Here is an 11,084-nt window from a genome sequence, read left to right as displayed (position 1 = left end):
CGATTTTATTTTATTAAGCTCACTATTTGCAACTTGAGAGCTTTCAAAAGTTTGCCTAGTTTGGGGGTCATTGTTCTCTCTCTGGAACGCTTTATACAATTTGAAAACTATTCGTACGAGTGGGGTAGGCACGACTGTCCCGAAAGGCGTAACAGAAACTAAAAATAAAAATTAGAGGGTCGAACGGAGTTAAAAAAAAAAAAATCAAGATAAAACACCCGAAAGGTAACTCGCGCGTCAGCGAAGGTGACCCGTTTCGCAAGCAACAAAGTCACGCCCGCCCTGATGCCCCGGTGGGACCTTTTTCTCTTCCTCGGCCGGCCCAAGAGAGGAGCCGGGGAAGCAGCCTCGGCGGCCACGCGCTGAATCCCCGGGCGGCGCCTTCCTCGCCCCACGACGGCGCGCTCAGACACGCCTCCGGCCGCCCCGCAGCTGGCCCTCGACCCGCCGGGCCCCCGCCTGCCCCCCCTTCTGCCGGCGGCAGGGACGCCGGGCTCTTCGCATGCTGCTGGGTGGAGGCGGAGGAGGCGGAGGAGGAGGCGGGCCGGCCCCGCCCCGCCCGCCGCGCTCTGGCCTCCGCCCTCCTCGCCCGGGGTTTCCCCCCACCCTTCATTCACGAACGAGAGGCGGAGCCAGGCTACTCCAAGAGCCCCGGGGAGCGGTTGTAAGACGCGGGCGCCGGCGAGGGAGGCACTCCCGCCACTTCCAGCAGCAGCAGCAGCAACTGCAGCCGCGACTCCCGGGCTTCCTTCTCCTCTGCCGCCGCCACCTCAGCAGCAGCCGCCGGCGACTCCGCTGGCCCCCGCGCCGCCCAAATCTCTTTCCTCCCTGCCGGCTGCGGCCATCAGTTCAGCGGGCACCGCCAAGGTGAGCGAGCGAGCGGGCGGGTGGCTGTGTGGACGGACGCGCCCCCGCGGGCACGGCTCGCCTCCTCTGCCCTCTCCTTCTCCTGCCAGCCGCGAGAAAGTTGGCGGGGAATCGCCTTGCAGGCATGGCCCGAGCGGGAGAGCCTGATGCCTTCCACGGCGGCCCGACCTCCCTCCCCCTCCCGCCGGCCCGCTGGCCCTCGGAGCCGTGTGCCTGGGTCCGGCTTGGCCCGGCTGCCCCGCGTGAAGAACGGCGCCGGTCGACATGTGCTCCGCCGCTCAGCCACATGCCAGGCGCTTGGGAGTCCATCTTGCTCAGCGTGGTGCATGATGCAATATTTATAGTCGTGCGCGGGAGAGGAGGAAGAGGGGGAAACGCGCGCCCTGCCGCGGTGGGTTGAAGCGGCCGCCCCGCCGGCGGGCTTGGGGGTCGCGGCTCCGCTGCTCCCTCACCTTCCCCCCCGCTTCCCCCTTCCCCCGTGCAGGGCTCCGGCGCCGATCTCACTCCGCCTGGCCTTCCACGGTGCTGGGCTGAGCTCCCCCGGGCAGGGCAGATGGTGCTTTGTACGCCGTGAGTCATCCCGCGCGCCCTTCGCCTCCGGCCGCCCCTCGCTCCCCGCGCCCTTTCCGCCTCTGGCCCCGGGCGGGCTGGCTGGCGCGGCCTGATGCAATGACCGGAGGGGTTGAATGAGCCCAGCTATTTATGGGCAGGCAACACACGCGGCGCTGCCCTCGCTCGCCTTCCGCCAGGCCGAAGAGGCGAGGCGGGGGGAGAGGAGGGGTCTCTCTCCGGCACGAGAGGGGGGACGGATGGGCGGGCGGCGGCCGCTGAGGCGCACGTGCTGAAGTTTCTCTTTTGAAGCGTCGCCTTTTTTGAGATCCCTCGCGCTTGGGAGCCGACACGCGTTTGGCCCTCTTCTGAATCTGTGCAAGAAACGGGAGCCAGAATTCAGAATGGGCATCCCAAGCTTGCTTCCGGTTGGAGTACGAGACGCCTGTAGTAATAGCGACCTGATTGTGTTTGCCGGCCCATTGTTCCAGTAGCGGCGGCGGCAGCAGGTAAACTAGTTTTGTTGACTTTTGGCACCTGCTGCCTACCAGCGTCATGGAAATACGGTTACGGCTTTTTTTGCTTATATATTTGAATGGGAAACTATTCCGATTTGGATTGACGAGTCACCTTGGGGATGATGTTCTGTAGGAGATTTAGTAAGATTTGTTTATTTTTCGGTCACTAGTGATCTTCGTCAGTTGCCATAATGCAAAAATGCATTGCAGCTGATCATTGTTGGGAAGCATAAGTAAATGTTATTTGTTGGTCTATAGCAAATTCCTACAAAACCTTCAGCAAGGGGGCATGATTGGTCTTACTGAGCCCACCTAGTAATGTCCTTGTCTCTTTCCTTAATCCTGAATTTAAGGGGAGAAAAAGTCAGGCAGTAAAGCCATGTGATGAATATGTGAATGAAGGGGACCAAGAGGGTATTATTCCTGTTCATTACTTGTGGGTGGAACAGAAACGAGAACAACTTTGTTTATATTTTGTCGGCTGGACACTTCCATGGGCCTGATTTACATGACATTCTGTCAATCGCAAGAAAAAATGAATCCCCTCGGCATTGCACCATTATTTAAAGGTAGACTATAAATAATGTCAAGAAAGGTGATAACGTCCACAATTGCCAGTATCCATTTCTTTTATTTGGCTTTATAGCCCCCCCCCCCCCCCGTTTTCACTGAGAGTCAAAAGTGGCTTACACTGTGTAAATCCATGCAGTCAACAGAATGAGACATCTGTCATGTAATCGGACTACAGAAATGAAATGAAGCAAAAAAATATTAGACACAATGTGTTAGGAAGAAGATAATGCATACAGCAAACAGGGAATGTCTGCTAAATATTGTGGGAGTCCACCGTTTCAGTCTTCCAGAAAAGTCCCTTACTGAACTGTTCTGTTGTAACATAGCCCTATACATTCATAGCCCTATACATTCATTCTTCCCCAGCAAGAATTCTGTTTAAAGACAGAAGCAGGAGCCTTTCTGACCACCTCAGACAGGCCTTTCCACAAGATGGTGACCATATCAGAAGGGACTTTTATAGGGTGGTGCGCCCTTGTTTTTGCCAGTAGACTGCTCTCTTCCCTATCTATCTGTGCATTTACTCACACAATGCAAGGAAATGACTGAACTTCCAGGTGGTCTGTTCATATGATATTGGTAGGGGTCTTCTGAAGCACCTGCCAAGGAGAAGGAAGACAAAACAAAAAAAAGAATGTAGGATGGCCAATTCATATGTTTGCAATGACTCACATTTCTTTTTTCCGCCTAGGAGAGCAAGCCCAAATAGCCACTTTATCCAGTCAATCCCAAGCAAGTGTTTTTTTAGGATTGTGCTGTACCTCTCCCAACATTGCTGCTCAAGTCACCTGTGTGAAATTATCCAGGACTCAGTGGATTGTGACTGTACACTTTTCAGCCTTTCTTGCTGACTTTTCTGCCTTTCTACATCTTATTTGCTATTCTAGCTGTATCAGCAGAGCCTTGCAGAGCTTATTCTTTGCTGTGATATCCTATTTGGTCTCTGTTTTATTTCCTTCTTATATGTTTGTTTACAGTTTTCCTTCTGCAGTAGTATTTCATCAGATGGCAGTTGTTCTGGACCAGTAACCTCCTTGGAAATTATGCCAAGTGGCAGACAAAGCATTGAAGAAGATAGGTTATTTGCAGCAATCTCGTGTCCTCCATTTTATCCTCACAACAACTTGGTGAGGTAGGTTAATCTGATAGGCTCAAGGTCACCCTGCGAGCTTCCGTGGCAGAGAAGGGATTTGAACCCAGGTCTTCCAGTTCCTAGTCTGATATTAAGCTCTCTACTTCACTGGCCTTCTCATTGCTATTTGTTGTGATGACAGTATGTTTGAAGAGTATATTTGTTTGTTGCTGTACTTTACCTCTGTTGCTGTGTGTTAGTTCATTCATATAGAGCAGTACATAGTGGTTAATTGTGCTGATATCTATAATTTAACTGCCTTGTGAATGGCTTTAGTGCTGGCGTATTGTATGCCAAAAAACTTCATTTGGAGTGACTTAATCAAGTTCAAGATGATGGCTGCTATATGTAAACCAGCCTTAAGTATTTGAATGTTACTCAGAGAGTGATGGAGACATAATACATAGCCCTTCCCACTTGCCCCCTGCCAGGCATATTTGAAACCTATAAATATTCCTGAAAGTCATGTGCTGTTTTATTTACTCCAATTTTCATTGAAAGCAGAAAGAAACTGAATCAAGTGTAGCTATTCCGTATTTCCAGATTCTGTAAAAGAGGATGTAAGCAAACTTCATGTCTCCCAAAATTTGATCAAAGCACACTCTTTGCATAAGTCATAACATATATCCTTTGTAATTTCAAAGAAATAGGTATAACTTCTCGGAAAGGTTTGGGTTTTTGGATACCAGGGTGATAATGTGCAGCAGTTTATACATAGGGGTCCAGTCTGGACGTTGTCTAAATATGGTTTGTCTCTGGAAACCTGACTGGAGGGTTATGTTTCCCTATTCCTCTAGTGCGTGCCAATTACCTTCTCCCGTTTCCTACTTTTTGGTAGTCATTGTTTGAAATGAGAGCTGAATCAGGCGCCCTCTGATTACCGCTAACGTCTGTTTGCCCTGAAGCCACATTGCGATCTGCAGCAAACTTGAGTTAGCCATAAGCATGGTTTTCACAGTTTGGGTGCCATGACAAACTGCGGTCACTGGAAACCAAAGTGGGAGGGGAGAAGCTGTTGGAGCCCTAAGGGAATATTCCTGACATCTGAAGTAGGTCACTGTGCTTTCTTGGATCAAAGTATGTTGGAGTTGTAGCTAATCCTATTTAGCTAAGCAGCTGAAAGGTATGACTCAGTCAGAGACCGGTTCTTAACATCAACATAATTGTATTATTGCCCAACCTGTTCCTAGTGTTCATGCATTCAGTGTTTAGAATTATGCTATGCATTGTGCTAGTAGTTGCCAGGTTGTGTATCTTGAAAGAAATCTATTTGATTCGATTGGGCTGCATAAGGCAAGCGTGTTTGTATTTGCAGTGTGCTTTCCACACTGACAAAAACTACTTATTTTCTGTATGTTGTTGGGTTTGATTATGTGACTGCACATCACATTAAATGCATATGTATCATTTGTGTGGCCTAATGGGTTGAGTGTCATGCTGTTGGAGAGATCACTCTGTTGAGCTTATTGAGTGACCTTGGGTCAGTCTTGTTCAGTTGTTACGACTTTGGCAATCCAGTCATGAGTAAAAGGTATTTCACATTTTCCAGCTTCAGTATGTAAGATTGGAAGCCAGATGGTTTGAGGGTTTGCATGTGTCAGAGCTGGAAAATGGAAGTGTTGCCCTGTTCATACAAAATGGCAACCATGTGTGTCGGGAGGATCATGGATAGTGCTCTCTTCCTTGGACATAGGGTTGTGTATGTGTTAAGTACCATCAAGTCACTTTCAACTTATGATGACCCAATGAATTAATGTCTTCCAAAACATCCTTGCTCAGGTTTGGCAAACTGAAGTCTGTCCATGTCATGCTGGGTTTTCTTCTTTCTTGCTGCCTTCCACTTTTCCTAGCGTTATTGTATTGACTTCTTGTGATGTGACCAAAGCACAGTAGCCTCAGTTTGGTCATTTTCGCTTCTAGGAAGATTTCGAGCTTGTGATGTAGAACAGGGATAAAGGTAAAGGTATCCCTTGTGCAAGCACCGAGTCATATCTGACCCTTGGGGTGATGCCCTCTAGCATTTTCTTGGCAGACTCAATACAGGGTGGTTTGCCAGTGCCTTCCCCAGTCATTACCGTTTTACCCCCCAGCAAGCTGGGTACTCATTTTACCAACTTCGGAAGGATGGAAGGCTGAGTCAACCTTGAGCCGGCTGCTGGAATCGAACTCCCAGCCTCATAGCCAGAGCTTCAGACAGCATATCAGCTGCCTTACCACCCTGCTCCACAAGAGGCTGTAGAACACAGATGTGTAGGGAGGGAAACTTTACTGCACACCGGGCAATTAATACAGAGAAAGAACTAGCCACAGCCCTCCGTAATCATGACTGCTACTTCTCTAGCTGATGCAATCAACGAAATCATGTTCTATGTTTATTTATTACATTTGTATCCCATCCTTCCCCCAAGGAACACATGGTTACTTCCCTGCCCTTTTTAACCCTCACAACACCCCTCCATTTGAGAGGGAAGCCCTGTCATTATAATTTTTTGCATCCTATCCTTGTTCTGAAAGAGGTACATTCCAGTGTTTTGCGTGTGTACAAACAGACTCCCTTTGTAATGTATAATGTGGTTACTTTAGTTTGTGTGCTACTTTTAAAAAAGCTTTTCACCTTGAATTTAGCATTGCTCATACCTGCGTGCTTTGTGTGTCTATACTAGGTGCAGATTTCAATGCCTATGCAAAATGGTAGATAGCTTTAAGTGAAGCCCCTGGGAGGGACTAAAAGAAAGTGTTTAACTGGACTATTTATTTATTTTCATTTATACCATGCTTTTCTCCCGCATGAGGAACCAAAGCGGCTTACCTTGTTGGTTTACTTATTTTTGAGATTCTAACCCACCCCTTTCCAAAATTGGTCCCCTCACCTCTGTTGTCTCCTCACAACCACACTGGGAGATAGACTGAGTGTGCAACTGGATTGGGATCACCCAGCAAGCTTCTATGGAAGAGTGGAGATTCTAACCTTGTGTATGTAATATAGTAACCGCTACACCACACTGGCTTTTTCTCTTAGTTAGGTAAGACTTGAGCAGTGGTCCCATAATAAAAATCCATTCCCTTAATTATAGCAGATTGAAAAGGGTTGAGTATGTATAAGGCTCGAAATACATTGGAACACAACAATTTCTTTTAAGAAGTATGTTGGAGTCTTCCCCCTTAGTTTGTTTATTTACACCATGTATAGCCCTCTTGTGGCGCCTCTTGTGGCGCAGAGTGGTAAGGCAGCCGCCTGAAAGCTTTGCTCATGAGGTTGGGAGTTCGATCCCAGCAGCCGGCTCAAGGTTGACTCAGCCTTCCATCCTTCCGAGGTCGGTAAAATGAGCACCCAGCTTGCTGCTGGGGGGTAAACGGTCATGACTGGGGAAGGCACTGGCAAACCACCCCGTATTGAGTCTGCCATGAAAACGCTAGAGGGCGTCACCCCAAGGGTCAGACATGACTCGGTGCTTGCACAGGGGATACCTTTACCTTTACCTTTATAGCCCTCACAAAGGCTACCAAGGTAGCTAGCAATTTAAAACATCAATGATAACATCACCTAGTTGGGTATTGCCAGATATTAGCAGTGGTTTCTGTATATTGCACAGCTTCCATTTGCCAGTGGATATGTCTGCTATTTGATATATTATGTTGTGGATACAGTTTGTGTCCCCCTGATACAGTTTGTGTATCAGGGGTTCCCATAGAGTAGGGATAGTCAAACTGCTACCCTTCACATGTCCATGGATTACAGTTTGCTGGCAGTGGCTCATGGGAATTGTAGTCCATGGACATCTGGAGGGCCACAGTTTGACTACCCCTGCCATAGAGTGTCCATGGGTGTCCTAGCACCTGACAAATGTTTTTAGGAGGTGGTTGAGCAGGGTGGTTCTTCTGCCCAGCTGGACCTCTGATTGGAGACCTGATAGGCAGGGTTTTAAAATGTAGCTTTGGCAGCTATCACCACAGCAAAAGGATCTTCACTGCATAACGGGAGGGATATGCCACAAAATATCTTTCAACAAATATTTAAAATGTGAACAGCAAGAAGAAGTGTTTATATATTTGGGGTTGGTATATACTTGTTGCTTGAAATAAGCTACACATTTATTGGCATCTTTTGAACTATCTGACTGAATCCTTCATTTTCCAGAAAAGTCTGTGTAGCACAGAGTTTCAGGCAATAATAAGTAAAAATGCAACCCCCCCCGCCTCAGAATATTATCTGACTCAATCATATGTGTTTCCTCTCAGTGTCTGTGTTTTTAATGTTAGAGATTTTAATCTGTTTCAACTGAAACACAAAGTTTCTGGGGCTCATAAAATCTAGTTCTGGTGAATCTCATGATTTTTATCTCTAGGAATAAATTTTTGGCATACTCTGTTATGATTAACATGATAATCATGAGAAATGTGCTAAGTACTTACCCAAAATGCATATTTTCACTTCACTGGTTTCTGTGTAGTGGGACCTGATTCTTATTTTCTGCAGTGTTACACTGCAACATTTCATTGGGTTAATTCTAATGAAATACTTGAGTAGCCAGTCCTGGCAGGTTCTTCACTAGGTTAATTCCTGTGAAATAATTGTTCCATTTAGCCAGTTTATTTCATGCTGATGATAGTGGGGGGGAAGGAAGTTACAGGGTTGTGGTAATCTGATGTAATTATTAGGAGAAGGAATACATTGTTTAAAAAATAGAGAGAGATTGCCCAATACTAAAAGTTCAGGTAAGGAGTTTTTGGCTCAGCATGCATCTTTATATGCATAGATATCAGTTCTCTATTTTAAAGTGCACAGTGTAGACATTAGCATGTTGAACTAGGATCTGGAAAACCTGGCTTAGAATCCCTGTTCTCCTATAAAGCCCACGGGATGACCTTAGACCAGCCATCTCACCAACCTCGCAGAAGTTTTGTGAAAACAAAACTGAAGACAAGTGAATGAAGTGTGTTGTACTGAGCTGTTCATATCCCTATTCATGAGATGTGAGTACTTAGAACCCATGAGATTTGAGAGGGGAAGAAGATAGAAATTCTCTTGAGAAGATCACAGGATCTAGGATGATTGCTGAATCGCCATGGGTTTGCAACTCTTATTTTTGCAAGGTGCCCTTACTCCACATTGCTGTTAAACACTATGACAGTGGAGTAGAAGGGAGGGCTGACATTTGTTTGCCTGGTCAGTCAGTCGGGGTACCACCACCGTATGAACTTGGGGAAGGGATGGAGCACATGAACCTGAATATGGTGGAGGAGCATGTGGGCATGAAGATACTCCCAAAGTTTTAGTTAACCTCGTTCACATAGGGTTGCCAGGTCTGGGTTGGGAATTAACTGGAGATTTTTGGGGTTGAGCTTGGGGAGGGGAGTAATGTCACTAGGATAAAATACCATACAGTTCACCCTTCAAATACAGCCATTTTCTCCAGAGGAACTGATCTCTATTGATCAATTGTAATAATGGAAGATCTCAAGGTCCTATCTGGAGAATGGCAAATTAAGGTTTACGGTAATCACAAAACAATACAGAACAGTTGCCATCAATGTTCACTGTGTTCTTTGTAGGAAGAAATTTGTAAATGTGCACAGAGGACTTGACTATAAACATGGTTTCCTCTGTGCAGCAGGCTGGGTAGCAACCGATTCATTGAATGACATGTTTTCAGAGCAAACACAAAACAAACTACCTTACAAGAGAAAGGTTGACTGTGTTGAGAAGTAGTAGGCATAATAGCTGTGCCTATGACCTGTCAATATATATCTTTGCAGGGACATGTCAATATATATCTTTGCAGGGACAGAATGACTGTGCTTTTTAGATCCAAAAGCAGTCTGGTAGGACTGAACGAGGAATAACAGAACATGTGAGCAGTGTTTTCCGTGTTGTGTGGCTTAAATTGGAAGATGCATCGAACTGAAACATGACTAATGACTAAACATCAGATGACAGATAAAATGTAACTTGAGTTCTGGTATCGAGGCGTAGTATTGATCCTGGCATCAATTATATTTTGTGTGTGTGTGTGTTTGGAAATTACATCTTCTAAAGATCTGCTGCTTAATAACATTTTGCCCCATGATGAATTAGTAACAAGAGTTGGAGAAAAACAACCAATCTTTTAAATATTTACAAATGTTGGCGCTTCTTAAAGAAACAGAAAAGGAGAGGGCAATTTTATATGATTTGATTACATATGAGAATGTGTTGGATGATAAAAAGCATCGTTTCAGTAGTATAGAATATCCTACAATGTAGAAGGTGTGGCAGTGGAGGGGAGAAGCCTCATGCATGAAAGGGGAGATAAACTATCAGATACTACAAGAGTTATGCCCCTTTTTATTCAAGAAGAGGTTGCTGTTTTTACTCAGTCATTGCATTAGAGGAAGTTCCTTGAAAATAGCCACACACATATGATGTTTAGTATCTGTGCTGAAGCTGTCACTGAAGCAGTCGGTGCAAACTTAAATGGACTTCGAGGAATGGTAGAGGACAGGAAGGCCTGGAGGATCATTGTCCATGGGGTCACAATGGGTCGGACACGACTTCGCACCTAACAACAACAACATCTGTGCTACAGGAAGTAGAATATGTTGGCATTGATTCCACAGGCAAATTTCTTCCATAAGTGGTAATATGGTATAGGTCTGTCTCCTTTGGGCATCTGTTCAGCTACATGAGTCAAGAAATATTGAATATTCAGTTATGCTTCAATCCTTGTTGTCTTATTTTTATTAAGGGCATGGCTCCAGAAGTTTGCAGGATTTTGTTATATTTTATTGGGTAGTGAGACTGGCAAAAATAAAGCATTGTGGGTGTAAAGAAGTAAGAATGGTTTGAGAAAATGAATTATTTGTTGCAAGGTTGATGGTTTTAAGCATTAATAGGAAATAAACAATTGGTTGAAGCCAGGTTTCCATTATTATGGAATATGGTTCTAGTGCTCATATGAATGTACACTGCTTATTTATGCCTTCCACATGACCTGTCTAGGATCTCAGGTAGCAAACTTCTACATCAAATACTACTTGATCCTTTTATGTGAAGATGTCAGAGATCAAAGATGGGATTTTCTGCAGGTAGAATAGATTCTGTGTCACTAAGATGCAGTTCCTCCTAAAAGGAGCTGTGCTGGTACATATTGAACTTTAAATTAATTGTCTTACATATCACTAGAATTAGGCATAAGGAATGTTGGTTCAATTGTACTATTTAAAATATTTTTTTTCATGTTCCTTATGGTACATATTTAATCTGTAGTAAAATATATTGAAAATACTTTTATCTTGTGGATTCATAGCTTCTAAATTTGACCCTTTTATTCGAACCTCTTAATAACCTTTTGACACTTTTTAATGTTCCCCCAGTAACTTCGAGTTCTCTTTTGTCTGCTGTTTTTAATAAAATGGAGTCTGCCAACAGGAGTGCATCTCTTATGCATCTCTGCGCATGTGCAGCA

The 11,084-nt window shown here is 45.3% G+C and overlaps 1 protein-coding gene across 4 annotated transcripts in view; it reads left to right on the top strand.

Annotated features, from left to right (window-relative positions):
* The first annotated feature begins 521 nt into the window (after positions 1–521).
* The window catches only part of SLC7A1 (solute carrier family 7 member 1), a 60,457-nt gene continuing 49,894 nt past the window's right edge, over positions 522–11,084 (top strand). The window contains exons 1-2 of one of the 4 annotated variants that reach the window (XM_077341802.1): positions 522–867; positions 3,485–3,639. The gene's annotated coding sequence lies outside the window, so the exon portion shown is untranslated. Of the gene's footprint in view, positions 868–1,683; positions 1,926–3,484; positions 3,640–11,084 lie in introns of those variants that run through there. The other 3 variants (XM_077341803.1, XM_077341801.1, XM_077341804.1) reach the window with 3 other exon arrangements.

This window comes from Paroedura picta, chromosome 6 (assembly GCF_049243985.1).
Source record: "Paroedura picta isolate Pp20150507F chromosome 6, Ppicta_v3.0, whole genome shotgun sequence".
NCBI classification, from domain to species: Eukaryota; Metazoa; Chordata; class Lepidosauria; order Squamata; family Gekkonidae; genus Paroedura; species Paroedura picta.
This window is presented reverse-complemented; position numbering and strand designations above follow the sequence as displayed.